Consider the following 15,321-nt stretch of genomic DNA (forward strand, 5'->3'; position numbering starts at 1 on the left):
TGGGAGCTGCCAGATTTTGGTACTGTCTCTTGTAAGCCTGTCTGATACGTGTGGTAGGATGCAAGGTATTTTTCTCTTTTCTTGGTTTTTTATTTTGTCAAGAATGAGTTTTTTTTTTTTTTTTTTTTTTTTTTTTTTTTTTTTTTTTTTTGAGAGACTGAGAATGCAAAGTGCTTTCCTCCTGACCAGTGAAAAAGATTACCCCTCCAGGTAAAGGGCAGAGGTGACTTTCTGGTTAATATGAGGCTCCTTACATCCCATCTGCACCACGTGGGTGAAGAAAGGAGTTCATTTACCAGACATGCTGATGCCATGACCTACACAAACACTGAGGTTCCAGCTCTCTTTCTTCTTCTGGAAGAAAAGAGGTGATGGAAGTGGTCATCTGTGTGTGTGGGTTCTTGTAACTCTCCCTGGGAGGAGCTGGATTAGGGCATGCCACTGAAAGCCATGCTCACCCACCTCTCCTCCTACCCAGAGGCTGGGCTGCTGGTGGCGTTTAAGACTTTGGTCCCTAAGACCAAAAGACAATAAACATTGGAGCCACTGCTATTGCAGTCAGCTGCAGTACCCTGCCTACAGGAGGGAGGTATTTTTCTGGATGTCTCAGAGCTTGAGAAGCCTGCACCTCTCTGGCCAACTGCTCATGTTTTATTTTTCTTTAAATCAAAGAGCCATGAAAGGGAATGGCTGTTAAAAATCATCAGATAGATGTAGTTGTAGGCTGGATCAGAAAGGAAATGAGCAATTTATGCTGAGCACAGTCACAAATAAAACAAATCTCTGGTTAGCTGACTATAAAAGAGCCGTGTATCTGGATCAGCCCCTTGCTTGCTGCCACTTGCTTGCCCAACGTCTGCTTCCACCCATGCAGAGAGGGATGGGGCTGCCCCGCTAGCGTGTTATGAGCATTAAACCTGCCGAGGGCAGCGAGGTGCCTACATGGAGCAGGACTGAACAGGTATCGTGATGACTAATCAAAAATGGGTATCTATTTGAGAAATACCCACATATGAGAAGTCCATTAGCTAATGAGGTTTCCGAGGTGTTTTACACTCTCGTAGCCCAAAGGCTCTGGCACAGACAGTAGAGAGCCCTGGCACCACACCACTGGCAAAGCTAAAAGGGCTGTCAGTGCTGACGTGTTCACCTTACACTGGAAAGTTTTAAATGTTCCCAGTGGCCCAACTATTTGTCCTTCCACCTGCCTACCGTTCAATCCATTGCCCGCAAATATGGTAAAAGGAAGAAAAGATGCATTATTATTAATAAATGAATGGAGCTATTTTGCTATTTATTATTTAAGTCCTCAATACCGGCAGGCTTTAGTGATACATGAAATACAGGCAAGTAATTTATTTATTAGGGAAAATAATGATTTTTTCTCCCCGTTCTGGAGCCCTCTCTGACCCAAAACAGCAGGGGGTTTATCAAATACAAATACGATGACTTGTAATTTTAGAGTCTTTCAGAGCACTGTAACTGACAACCTTTTTAACATAAGTACATTGAGCAAATAATTTATAGAAGTATTCTGGGAATATTTTAGGGTGTTTTATTACTACTTCTGAAAGCTATGGCATGTTATTGATTTTGGTGTATTAATATAACCTAAAAGTGAGGGCACATGCTTGCCTCCTAATCCAAATCAGCTTTGATGGCAACCCATATATTTTACTGAAAGGAGCCTTGAACTAACGGCAGAGGTTAACAATTACACATCATAGCCAAAAGTTTAAGATAATGAATTTTGCCCATTACACACTGTCCAGCTCCAGCCACGGGAAGTTCCCCACTGCTCCCTCCTCCATGTTTCATCCAAACCTCTCCAGTTGCTATTTGTCAGCGTTGTGAAGCCTTATTCTCGCATTCGTGTCGTGCAATTTACATTGTATTCATGAAGGCTTCCACTGAGGAAGTGTAATCATCATTACTGTTTTCTGTATGCCATAAAAATAGTGTATTTCTCTTAAAACAGGATTGCTTGCTTGCTTTATATTTTTTTCATGTATATATATGTGTGAGTGTGTGTGTGTATGCAGGCATAGGTATAGGTAACACCTGCTGTTATATATACCTGAGCGGATGTTGGCATTTCTCTGTTTCCTTCTTTGCTGTGCCGAGACTCTCCAAACTGAAGCACCGAACCTGTGCTCTTCTCTCTTCCCAAGTTTTTTTCTGTTAATCTCTGTTGACAATTAGTTTCACCTCTGCTAATTCAGTTCTAGAGGACTTTCTATTTTCCACTTAGTTTTTTTTTTTTTTTTAAAAGGAACAGTGGACAATTTTTAAATGCCCTGACATGGGAATGCCATCATAGGAATGCCTTTGAACTGTGGTTCTTCTTTAGCTGTGCTTTCTTAAGAGCATCCAAACCAATCTAATTGCCATCGTCTTCCTCCCCTTTCAACAGACAATGGTTTCTTTTTTCTTGTGTTTCTTTTCTTGGTCAATTTACTGATGCCATCACTCTTGGTGTGGGCATGGGAATTCTTGGTTCTGCCCAGCTTTTTGAACAGGCAGGAGACGCTTTTGAACAGCTCTGCAGCCCCGGGGGCTCTTACTGGTGCACAGACAGGCAGTTTCAATGGCAGTGAGGGAAACAGGCAAGGAGTGGCCAGGAGAAAAAATCCTTCCAGATTTGCACCCTGCTTCGGACTTTTTTTTGGACTCCAGGGCTGGGCAGCTGGGAGTTGTGTCGTGCCCAGGAAGGATCTTGCTTCTCTTTACACCGTGACTTGCGTATAAAAAGCCTGTGCATGAGGAATGGGGTGAGGTGAACTGAGGAGTATGCATTAAAATAGCATAAATTGTGGAGGTTTTATTCTTATTTGGGGAAGGAATCCAATCAAAATAACTCTGGAGGGGGGAAAAAGCATACTGAAGTTGAGGAGCAGGGACGAGGCCATCTGGCTGAACATGCTGCCCGTTAAAATGTACCTTAATCCCTGCTTCCTGCTTTTTTTGCCATATGCTTTTCTGTGTGAAAAGTCAGATACAGAGCGGTGCCCTTAAAAGAGAAGTTTCATTCCTGGTCACCTAAAAAGGTGACTCTTAATTGAATCCAAAAGGGGCATTTTATATCAGAGTAGATTTACTCACATCTTTATTTTCCAATAAAGTCTGCTTGCCCCTCCTGTCCTTGTGGCATGACTGATGCCACTTCCCACCCAAGACGTTTCTGGAGGAAGGATTTTTCCTCCCCTTTTTTACACAATTTAAAATTTGTTTTATTGTTTCAGTGGTAAAACTCCATTGGTGTTTGTTCCCTGGTGCAGTTAATGTCCTCCTTCTCAAAGGAAGAACACCAAGGTCTTGGGTTGAAGTGGGGTGGTGTCTGCTTCCATTGCAGTCAACATTTAATGATTTGTAATTAGTCCTAGTGGACCAGCAGAGGAGAGGAGATGCTCGAATGCAGTGCTGAGCAATTGCAAATGTAAATTAGTTCTTGGGATTGTTGCAGGCGGGATTTTATTGGTATGGGTTTTGGAACATCCTAACAGGGCTTGTTACCGAGGAGCATTTATTGAACCTGGGATTTCCAAGCTTTATAAATTTTTTAAGCTTCCAATGTAAGACTTCAAGCTCTGGCTAATTCTTACTGGAAGTTGCTCTCGGGGAACTTGAAAATCTGTGAATGAGCTCTACCACTGCTGCATTGTATCCCTCGTGTAGGATAGAGCAGAGCAGTGGTGGGACAAGTAGGCAGCTTGCCCCGGGTCCCTTGGTTAGCGGGATACAGACAAGCCCACCACAGTATCGTATTTCCTAATGTGCAGTAGACTGCACAAATTACAGCACTTCTTTTTTTCCAGGTGCACATGATACAGAGAGCTCCTGTTGTTGTTTTGGGTTCTTTATTTTTAGGTTCAGCAGATTTTATTGGGTTATTTTCCTACCCCATGAACACAGGCACCAGGTAGTCAATAACAATCGCTCCATTAAAAAGGAAAAATAAAATCTTCAGTGTTAGCTGCACACACTAGAAATAAAATAAAAGAATAGAAAAGGAGAAAGATGAAGGGAAAACCAGATGCCAAACACTGTTTTACATGACACGGCGTTTGGCGTCCTATAGACTCATGTCTTTGAATGAATGCAAGTAAAAGATTAACAGAAAAGGTGCATTGTATTGCATTCCCCTTCCATTCTTTGATATTACCCCCTCTGAAAATGAAGATGCTTATTTAACAGCTGCATTATCTTAAATAAACTTTTGGCTTCCAATGTGAGAACATTTTGGCCCCAACAAGACTCTCCTGAGGTTACGAACAAATCAATAGTAGCCATGAATAGCTGGGCGGAGAGGTTCTCCGTGCTCCTTTTAGCTACCAGACCTCCTTCAGCTCCAAACCTCGTTATGCCTGAACCCATAGCCAAGTAAATGCTGGCATTTTAGTCGCAGCAAGGACGAGCTCTGATTCCTCCTCTCCCATCCCTTAGAAGTGCTTGGCCGGCAGGCAGCCCCTCTCCCAGGCCAGACCTCCCCTTCTGCTGCTACTTCTAGTGGCACCACGGAAAGCAAAAGCAAAACCCCAGCCCCGTGTCTTCTGCTCCTAAGCGTTCGGCTGCGAGCACCAGTCACAACTGGTTTGCGTTCCCTGCTTGCTTCTGCCGTTGAGGCTTTATTTAGGCTTGATAGTGAGTGAAACAGTCAGGTGTAAGATTTTAGGTCTCCGCTCAGACGAATTGCGCACGGTGCACGCCAAGCAGCCCGAGTGTTTACAACAGCCTGTGACAGAACGCGTTACTCGCTGCGACGTGAGGCACTGCCACAGAAATATGGCACTTTGCGCAGGAATTGCTTTTACAGCAAGCTGAAAGTCGTGTTATTAGGGTTCGCTATTGGATTAACCTGCCACCAGGCAATCCAGCTGGATACCAGCAGCGAGGATTTATTGCCAGCCGTGACTTGTAGTCACATTGGAGCTCACGATGAAATCCCGGCGTGTGGGTGCGTGTGTCTGTGGGTGTGTGGGTGCGTGTGTACATCTGTCTGTGTGTGTGTGTGTGTCTATGTATGTGTCAGTGCTGGGAGGGACAGGGAGAGCGGCTGATCTGTAGGGGAGCTGGGTGCAAGCTCCTGTGGTGCGGCACTGTGGCTGCAACTCTTTGCAGCATCTCGTGTCCTGTGCTTGGGGTTAAAAACTCCTCCTGTGTTGCCCAAGCTGTGTCACTGAAAGGCACTTGGGGGTGAATGAGGGGGTGAAGTTTGTGTCTGGGTTATAGAGATGGTGCCTGGTGAGGTTATGGAGTAACTGGGCATCGTGGTCGGTCCCCAAGTCTTTGCCGTTGCGTTCAGCAGCCCTGTGAATATTCAGGTTGCGTCCTCTCTCCTGATGCTGCCACCCAGTGTGCCAATTTGTTTCAGATCTGTCAGGGTGTGGGGGGGAAGTATGAACGTCTGTCCAGGAGGAATTGGTCCGATGCATCACCCGTGCACTCTGCAGACAGTCTGGTGACCTGCCAACAGATGGCACTGACTTTCACTCATGGTTTGATGGCTGAGACCAAATTCTTACCTGCGACCAAAAAGCTCGGTCCCTCACTGCCAGTGAGGATCAGCTGTTCTTTACCTCTTTCAGCCATGCAAATGCCAAAAACTGAAGCAAAAAAAAAAAAAAAAAAAAAAAAAGGAAAATATTTCTCCTTTTGCTTGCAGCTGTTTAACCAATGTCCCGTCCCCCCTTCACTCCATTCCTGTGAAATACAAACAGTTATTTTGTCAAGAAATGTCAATTTTTCTCAATTACCAGCCTGTGGGTACCCAGATCACCATTGTACGTGGCAATAACGAGCAAGCTTTAATGTCAAAAAAGCCAACTAATGAGGTAATTAACCTGTTATTATATGATAATGACTATGCACTTGCATGCTTGATGGCTTCAGTGTAATTAAAAACTTTTAATATGTGCCTGTTTGTGACCTATAAAACAATTGAGAGGTTCTGAGGATTCAAGCTTTTTTCTTTTTCTTTCTGTCTTATACATACAGTTTTGCTGCCTTTGAGCCCTAAAACTACATATGAGACTTAGAAACAGATTTGACCCTATGGAAATCCTTTGGGGAAATAGAGGACCGCAGCCTACAAACCAGTGACCATTGTGACCTGAGCTTTCTGTAATGGGACAAAGAGTATTTGTTTTGGATTATATTATGGAGAGTTAAGAGACAATGTAGCACAAATCACAACGTGGAATCTTAATCTTTGATTTAGCAGATGATCTAGGCTGCTGCCAGAACAACACTTCAGTAAATACTGTAATTGAAATGTGAGCGTGAGTGTTCTTGAAATACGTGGAACTGCTCACAGGTTCAAGTTAAGCACACGCTTAAAATATTTGCTGAATCAGTCTGGGAGCATCTAGAAAAGCTGCCTGTTCTTAAACTTTAAATCCACAAAAGGAATAATCTTCATTTGGGTAACATGAACCTTGCAGAGATTCTATCCGGAGTGCCTCCTTCTAACCGCACTGGGGGACCGCTAACTTCCTATTTCTCCAGAATAATTTCTTCCTATCCTTAAGACTGTGCTTGCTGCTACAAGAGTCTTTTTCTTCCTCCTTTAGATGTCCCTCCCCAGCTGGTAATTTATTATTATTTTAAATCAGTACACACATAAACATTGCTATTTTAATTAGGGAGAAGCAAACAGAAGTCACAGGCTATAAGGCACTGCGAGTACGCTTGCTACTCTCACATTTTAATTATTTATTGAAGTAAATAAAATTAAATATTTTCATAGCAATCCAGAACAGGATTTGAAGTAATTACTCTGTCAAATTCATCAAAAATTCTCTCATCAAAATAAAAACCTTGATGTCATTGAATAATTTATAATACAAATACACAGAAATTGTAAAGTATTATAAATAGAAAACTGCAGGGTAAGTGAACATGAATTAGTTAAGGGTTATGTTTCTGAAAGAGCCTGTCATAAGCTGTATAAATTTTTAATAAGTGTTTTTGAGGCCTAATTTTCAGTGTACAGTATATACCAACAACTACAGGAAACAACCCGAGAATGGTGATTTGAAAACACAGCTGTTTGCGAGAGAGGCCAGATTGTGCCTCCTCTTCCCGAGCCTTTCTCTCACACAATTGGAACTAATGATGTTTGCCACCGAATGCCTATGGCTTAACATGAATCATCTGCCTAAACAGCAAATCTATTACGTACATATCGTCTCTATTATTATCAATGAATACCAAGCGCTGGGACAATATCTAGCCTATTAAAATCCCAACTGTTTGGTGAGGCATCCCTACGCCCATGACCTGACACCAGCCTGCCCGTGCTTAGGCTTTGGGAGTGTTTCTGCTGTCACTGAGGACCAATCCTCCTTGTGAGGTGGCTGGAAGGGGCTGTCAGCCTTCCCTGGCACCCGCACAGCCTGATCCTGCAACCTGCTGTCTCCCTACCAGTTGCAAAAGGAGCTGGAAGTGCCAAGCAGCATGCAGGGGGATGGCAACTTTTGTATTTGATCTTGTAATGCCGAAGGGGACTCTCCATGTTATCAATAAGCAAGGATGTGTCAGAAGCAAAACCTCTGATCTCAAATCCCCCGACTTCACTTGCTCTTCTTTTTCTGATTCTTTTACTGAGTTCCAGATCAAATTTTTCTGCTAAAAGGCCTCCCATAAAACAAATTAGCAACAGATCTGGTCCTTCCCACGCTAAAGCCATTGTTTTCGGTGGATCTGAGATGGCTACGAATACCAACAGCCTTTCAAAAAACGACCACTGCCAATCCATGGTAGACTTGAAAAATGAAACTTCCTCCTTCCCAGCCAGAAGAAACCTGAGCTTTGTGTTTGGATCTCGATCTGAGACAGCAAAGGAAACCCGCTGCAGCTCTGCTGAGGCTGAGGGAGCTCTGGGTGCAGCGGTGTAAAGCTGAGGTAACACCACTGGAGTCAGTGGATTTGTTCAGACTTAATCCCGTCATAATGAAGAGCACATTTCAGCTGTATGCCTGGAAATCTTTTTTTCACTTCCTTTTTATAAAGGTCATTAGGCAAGTTGTACTTTTAATCCCTAAAGTAGTTCTAGAGTAAAAGGAAAGGATTTGGAGCCATGTGCTATTTATTCCATTTTAAGAGGGATCATTTCAGGGAGTTTATTTCCTTTGCTTTCTTGTTGCACATCACCATTTTGGTAGACATGTCAGTTCAGATCATATCTGGCTAAAACTTTGTTTTTCAAGAGCCGGTAAGAAGCATGCACTTTTTTGATCGATATGCGTTACAGAAATAGACACAGGTAATGATTTTCAGACAGCTAAGTCAAGGAAGCTTTATCAGATGTACAATATGCTATCTCATTTCATGCATGCATCTACCCCTGGCAAGGTTCTTTCTATTTCTGGGACCTAAAAGGGCCTCAGCAAGGTAGTTCGGCTTGTAAATCTCTGCTACATCAGAAAGGTCAATATACAAGATGCAAAGCAGGCACAGAATGACAGGAAGTGGGAGCAGGATGGGAACAAGTTAAAAATTGCAATCCTTCTCTGCTAGAAAATGAAAAAACATGTACAGAAGTCATGAGAATGCTTGGGAAATATTCAGGAAGCTTTGAAAAGCTTTGGTATATACAAATTTAAACGTAGCCTAAATTTTGCATTGATTCTCTGTACAAGGTGAAAAACACTCAGCTTGAATATAGAACAAGAGAAACCTATTGACTGGAGGGTAGACATAGGAATTTATCGCTGTACTGTTGCTCTTCCCATTTATCAGCTCAAAATTTATTAACTGGCTACTTTAGTATTGCTACCAGGTATTTTGTGGAGGTTTTCAATGCCCAACTTCATGTTCCCTGTTCAGGACAATGTGGGGAACATTTGCCTAGTATTTCAAAGATTACATTGCTTTATATCAGATTGACAGAAAACACATTTTTAATGACTTTAATTAAAGAGAAACCATTTGATCACATTACCCCTAATTTTTATCTGTAATAATACTGCATTTTCTTATAAATCTGCCCTACCAAAGCCTGCACAGAGCACAGACATGGAGGCTTCCATGTATTAGTTATTCGCTGAGTCCTTCCTTTCTCTCTGTTCAATAATTGATAGGCACAATTGTTCCTCCTACTTCTTCACTGTAGTCAATAGTATGTCATCCTCTGCTGTCATCTCAGGTCACCTTCCTGAACTGCTTAGGTTTAGGAGTCAAGTCTGGTAAAGATGAGTTAAAACTTTTGATAGTAGAAAGAGATATTCATTTAATATGTTGGTTGCTAATCATTATCAACCCATTTTAAAATGAGAAAGTAGCTCGTATAGGGAATCGCTTAATTTCCCTAAGCACATTTGGGTCTCACTTGCTTTAAAGATGTGCTCTTAGCTTGATTTTTCTCTTTGGGTTTGGGGTCTTTAACATTTCCTCTTCTATTGCTTGTGGTTTCATTGTAACATTATTCTTACCGCTTTTCCTCTTCCATCTATTTCACTTTCTACTCCACAAGGATATTGTAGTTTTTTTGGACGTCAAATGGAACGACAAAGGGAAAAAATCCCCGCAATTCTTTTTTCAAACTATGAATAGTTTTCCTTTAAAAAAAAAAAAAAAAAAAAGTTCTGGTTCATCTGCAGCCAAGTTTATTGGAAATGACAGCTCAAAAGTTCAGTGAGTGAGTGAAGTTCCTAGAGATCAGAAGCCCTCTGCTGTTTCTACTGTTTCCAGGCCTCAATACAAGGGCACCTTTTGGAAGTTTCAAGGTCAGCTGTAGGTCTATTATTATGTTGAATGGAAAGGAAATAATTTTGCACTTGTATCCAACTTCTTGTCATCTTTCTCCTTACCCTACTTGGCTTCTTTGTAGTACTTGAAGGCCTCAGCTCCATCTCTTTTGGCCATTGTAAATGGTTTGATTGGTGTTGGCCATGTTATCCCTTCTGTCCTCTTTATAAAAAGAAAATGATCATGTTGCATTGAAGAAACCATTATTGCCATCAAACAATCTGCCTTAATTTTCACCTTCTCTGAAAGTTTCAGCTGCTCATCAACATTTCAGAAGGAAGTGACTGTGTTGGTTTTCAGTAACTCTGAGGAATCCTACCAGTTCTGATCCACACTTTGGATAAGTCATAGCACAGAGACTACTTTGGACAAAGGATACACTGGTCCCTTCCTTTTATTTTTTTCCTCTCCGTTGCCTTTTTTTTTTTTTTTTTTTTTTTTTTTTTTAAGCATTTGTTCAAGCCACCTGTGGCGAAGGTAGAGATGTGAATCTGTAGAAAGTTCCATTAACCAACCATCTCTCCTAACCTGTAACATGGAGCACTCTAGGATTAAAATTGTGTATGTCATGCTCAGAAAGGTAGCTTTGTCTTCTCAAGAAGGACTAAGGCTGGGGTGTCGGAGTCAAGCATTTGCAGAAGCCCACCCACAGATATTTCTTCTCAAACTCTCTTGGAAGCTTTTCTTTCTGTGCCCAGAAGAATACTGCCAGAGCTGGTGCGTAACTCTTGCTGAGCCCTGTCTGGCTGTCTAAAGCACAGCACCCGTTCAGCAAGCTGCTCCTTGCCTTACCTCCCTTTTTTTTTTTTTTTTTTTTTTTCTGATTCACAGCAGAAATAGATGGGAGACTGGGGCATGTCCCTCCCATTATTTCTGCTAGAGACTAGTTTTAAATGGGGGCTCAGAATTTAAAAAGTGCATGGTGTTACACCCTAAAGCACCTCCTTCTGTTTTGTTTGGCATAAAGAGTTAGTAGAAAGTTTCTTAACCACTCAGTTTTGCATATGGTCACTAGGGCTGAATGTGAGACCACAAAGCACCTTCAGCTCTTAGCTCTGAAGATTTCCTTGGCTTTTATAGAATGACTCTTAACTAACACCAGTGTAACAGGGATTAGGACTGGAGACACCTCTCATCCCACAGACACCCAAATGATTCTCTTTACAGGGCCTCTATGGTGCTTTCCCTGTATTATAGTAAAAGTGCACTATACGTTTATCTGAGTAAAATAGAAAGCTAAAGGCAAAATTCAAGTCTGAGGGGTTTTAATTACAAGTCAAAGGAAACAATAGAAAAAAGAATAAAATGTAGAGAAAGAACAGTCTGAAGGGCTTGCCTGGCTACAGCAATTGTCTTGAATAAAATGATGGGAAGCGCCTTCAGGCAGGTTAGGTTGTCCTCTTAGCCCTTCTACGTGCTTATGATTATCTACCACTTTTATGCTATGAGAAGTAGTGGCAGTGTCTGACCTCAGGGACCCCAGTGTCATATGGAAACTACTCTTCAGAAAGATATAAGGGTCTATAATTTTGCTAGGAGAAAATAACAGCAGAAGCTCAAACTGGTGAGCAAACTTAGTGCCTTTTTCTGACCTGCCCCAAGTGGTTTGGCAGGTGTGAGGAAGTCGCATTAGCTCCCAGCCACGTATCAAGTGGATTTTCAAAGAGCTTTTGATGACTTATAAAACAGAACATGGTTTAGGGTTTGAGTATTTATCTGAGCAGCTGTCTCTGTATGGGCCTAAGCACTATTTGACATCATCTAAAGCTGCTTTATTGGCCGTTCCAAAACAAACAAAACACAAATAGGCTTAACACCTTTGGAAGGCAACTGCTTAGTTACTGTGTGGAATTCATTTTGGGCTGGGGATCTGTAAAGCTGAGTCAATACGTTGATTTGAATCTACGCTGCAAGCTTACCTTTTAACCTGCACTTGTTCTTTCTTCTAATAGAGCCTTTTTTTTTTTTTTAACTACATATTATTGATTGTGCCTTTATTGTCAACTGCCCTGCATGCATTTGCATGAGAAATACTATGGACTCTTGCTTTGAGCTGACACTACCTAGGAAAGAGTTGGAAAAAAACCCTCACTTTTGTCCCCACTCCTCTGGCTTTACAGAGGGGATATTTTGGGGCTGTTCACCTGAAGTTCTGGAGCTCCTTCCCATCCTTAATATGCACTGCCTTTGGTGGAAGGTTGGACCATTGGGAAGCTACGATGTCTTCCCTTAAGGAATCCAGGATGGCTGTACTGAGCAAATGCTCCTCTCCAGGTCCTCTTTGGCTCCTGTGAAGCTGCTGCTGAAGTGCTGCTAGGTGGTTTGCTGGTAAAAGCAGGCGCTGTGATGTCTTCTGCTTATCAATAACTTGCACTGAGCATCCACTGCTTTTAGCCTGTGCAGTGGCTGAGAGGACTGACTCGAGGATGAAGGTTATCTGTCTGCAGGTCTGCTCAGGTGAGACAAATAATTCTTACAGGAAGGAGGAAATGTCTGTTGAAGTGGAAGTAAAGGGCAGCAAGGGGGGCTGAATCCTCTCTTCTTAAGTATTTGCTACTTTCATGATGTCAAATGTGGTGACATGAAGTGCCACATTTTCCTTTCCTAGGTTTTTCCCAGGTAGCGTTTTATATCTGGATTTACAGGTACAATGTCAAGACATTATTTTTCCACGAAATATGATCACTGCCTATGTTTTGGAATGGGTAACACCTTGAAGGTTTTATAATTAACCTAAAAAACCTCACACTTTCTGGGCCTAAATCTTCATCTGGAAAGTCAACTTGATATTTATAACGTGCTTGTTTGTTGTATTGTTGTATTGTTTTAATTTACCTGGTTTTGCTTGTGGCATGCCCTGAGAGACTTCATCTTGTCATGTTTTTGGTAGGCATGATTACAGCTGGACAGGAGAGGCATTGTGTGAGCTCCTTGGTGTCTTTATTCTCCCCTATTTCCCTGTTTTTCTCTAGTTAGAGACATAAGTACCCTTGTATTTGTTTAGCACTCTGGAAAAAAAATATGGTAAAGCAATATCCTGGTGTATTATCCTCAGAAAAGAAACAAACTGCCTGGGCTCATTGGGCCAAAATTCAAGGAAGAGAATAAAGATTTTGTATGCTTACTTTGAAATAGCTTTCATAGCTATTTCATATTTCATAGCTGAAATAGTGGGAGTTAAACCTGGTCCAGAGCTTTGTTGTCTAGGTGAGGTACTTATGTGACCTCCATTCCTGGGTCACCTCAAGATCTCTTTTACTTTTTATGTGCATGAGACCAGATTTACACAACAGAACATATCTGATTCTTCTAAAGTCAGAATTTTTGCTGGAATTTTGCAGAATGCAACCAGGATCACCCAAGTCAGAGCACAAGCGCAAGCACCAGAATAGATATGCGACCCCTTCACCTTGTGCTCCCACATGGCTGCACTTACTGTTGCCACTATGCCACTCCATCGGCTCTTATAAATGATTCTGCCACCCCGCCCCATGATTAAGTATTGCTGTTATAAACCAGATACCTCTCATGTTATAACAACATCTGTTAACTAACAAATTGCTCATTAACCAAGAGTAGCAGTGGATTTTGCCAGATTACAGCTCTGCAGGTCTTTTACAAAAGAGCTGTCAACAAATTGTTGTGCCTTTTTTATTCTTTAAAGATTCAAAGTAATTTTTTTGTGGGTATTGAGTTTCTTCAAGCAGTGGTTATCTCATACACTTCAGTATTATGTAAAAGCACTGTAAAATGATATTTAAAAAGAACAGGTACTTTACCGTACTATTTCACAGGATAAAATATCCTTTCTATATGCCATCTTTCAATGGATTCCTGAACAATGCATCAAAACTTAGCAATAAACACACTACTGTCATATAATAGACCCTATACTTTACAATACCTACAGGGAATCACTTTTTAAAGTCTATAACATACAGTAGTCTTTTTATATGAGTGACTGAGTCATATAAAAATAAAAATTGATAAAAAATAGTAATAAATCTGGATTTTATATCATGCACTGAGCAAAGTCTAAATTAAACTACTGTATTAAACCTTCTATGAAGTAGACCTAATTAATTAAAAACACCGGGGTTAAGCAATTTAGCCATCAATCTCATAGCTTAAGTGGGGGATGAGGTACATATGGTAGCTTACTGAGGAAGAAAAATGAAAGACCTGTTCTCTCCAGACTCTCATTGACATGATCTAGGGGAGGTTAAATATGAGCCGCTATTCCCAGGGAGACTTTTCCTTCAGTTCCCCCAGCAAGATGACTTTCCCAAAGCCCTCGGCAAGTTGGAGCGTGTCACTTATCTCCTTCTTCCAGAGCAGCAAGTGGAACAAAGCAGGCTCGTGACGCCTTTCTGAAGGAGTCAGATGTTGATTGAAATGGCACTGGTGCCACTGCGAGGGGGATTTTTCGATGAGTTCACATTAGGGAGTTACATCGTTGATGCAATGGAGGCCGCCAACACTACCAGGAAGGAAAGGGAGATGGTGACTTGTTTCCTTTCCCTCTAGAGATTGATCTTGGCCCTGGGAGAGTGCTTCTTGCCTGCTGGACACCCGGCCTGAGCGTGATAATCAAACTGGAGAGAAGCAGGACTGAACGGTGGCCAGAGGTGCCCTTTTTCAGGAGGCAACCTCAGCAGAAAGGCAGCCCAGTGACTTGATGGAAGGTTTCAGCTTCCAAATCCTCAATGTGTGTATCAGAGGAAGCAGCTCAGGGAACTGCTGGCCGAAAATTTTCCATTCAGCCCTCTCTTACCACGTTCCCTCCAACTGTCAGCTTTATTTTCGTCAAAGCAGAAAGTTCTGTGAAATAATTGAGATTACTTTTGTTGCAAGATCTCTCGTTTTCATTGAATGATTGAATGCCCAAGAGATGAAACTTGCAGGAGCTGGTTCACTTCTAAATTCAGATTTGATGTGGCTTTTCACATGGCTCTTCTAAAAGCTTAAAGAAACTTTGGTCTCAAAAACTGGAGATGGAAGAAGCAAAATGTTGCTGCACATTATGAATGAAAATAAAATCGATATATACCATTGGCCAGATGTGTTTTCTTTCCGTCTTTGGCTCTTCACCATCACAGAGGCTATAAACAAGAATAAATTTCTTAGGATTTTCCTCAACAAGGGCACAGGTTGGGTTGCCAGTGAGTGAAGCCGTGGGTGAAGACTTGGCTGGGCCTTGGAGGGCTGAATTTAGGAGATCATGGAGCATCTTTCATTTTCTTGGGTTCCATAGTGAGAACTGCTCTTTGGGGCTCCTTTTTTTTTATTTTTTATTTTCTTTCTTTTCTTTACCTTTTTTCTTTTTTTTTTTTTTTTTAATGTAAAATAATCATGTTCAATGTGTAGACCACGATATACTTAGAACAGTGTTTTCCCTCATTTTCTACTCTCTTGACTGGAACCTGTTTCCTCATATTTTGCAAATCCCCAGGGTGACTATAAAGAAAGGCAAGGTAACTGCATCATCCATCTCAAGCCGCTGCAGTTCCCTGAGAGAAGAACTCTTGAAAAAGGACTTCACATGGAAGTAGAAATAAAATTCAGTGGTATTTG

General features: G+C 41.7%; 1 long non-coding RNA gene across 1 annotated transcript in view; it reads left to right on the top strand.

The window, feature by feature from the left end:
* The window catches only part of LOC311444266, a 70,097-nt gene extending 55,298 nt beyond the window's left edge, over window positions 1-14,799 (top strand). The window contains exon 2 of the long non-coding RNA XR_014697789.1: window positions 14,275-14,799. This is a non-coding gene — a long non-coding RNA (uncharacterized lncRNA). The remainder of the gene's footprint in view (window positions 1-14,274) is intronic.
* The last annotated feature ends 522 nt before the right edge of the window (window positions 14,800-15,321 follow it).

Source organism: Aythya ferina (assembly GCF_964211825.1).
Source record: "Aythya ferina genome assembly, chromosome: 14".
Lineage (NCBI taxonomy): Eukaryota > Metazoa > Chordata > Aves > Anseriformes > Anatidae > Aythya > Aythya ferina.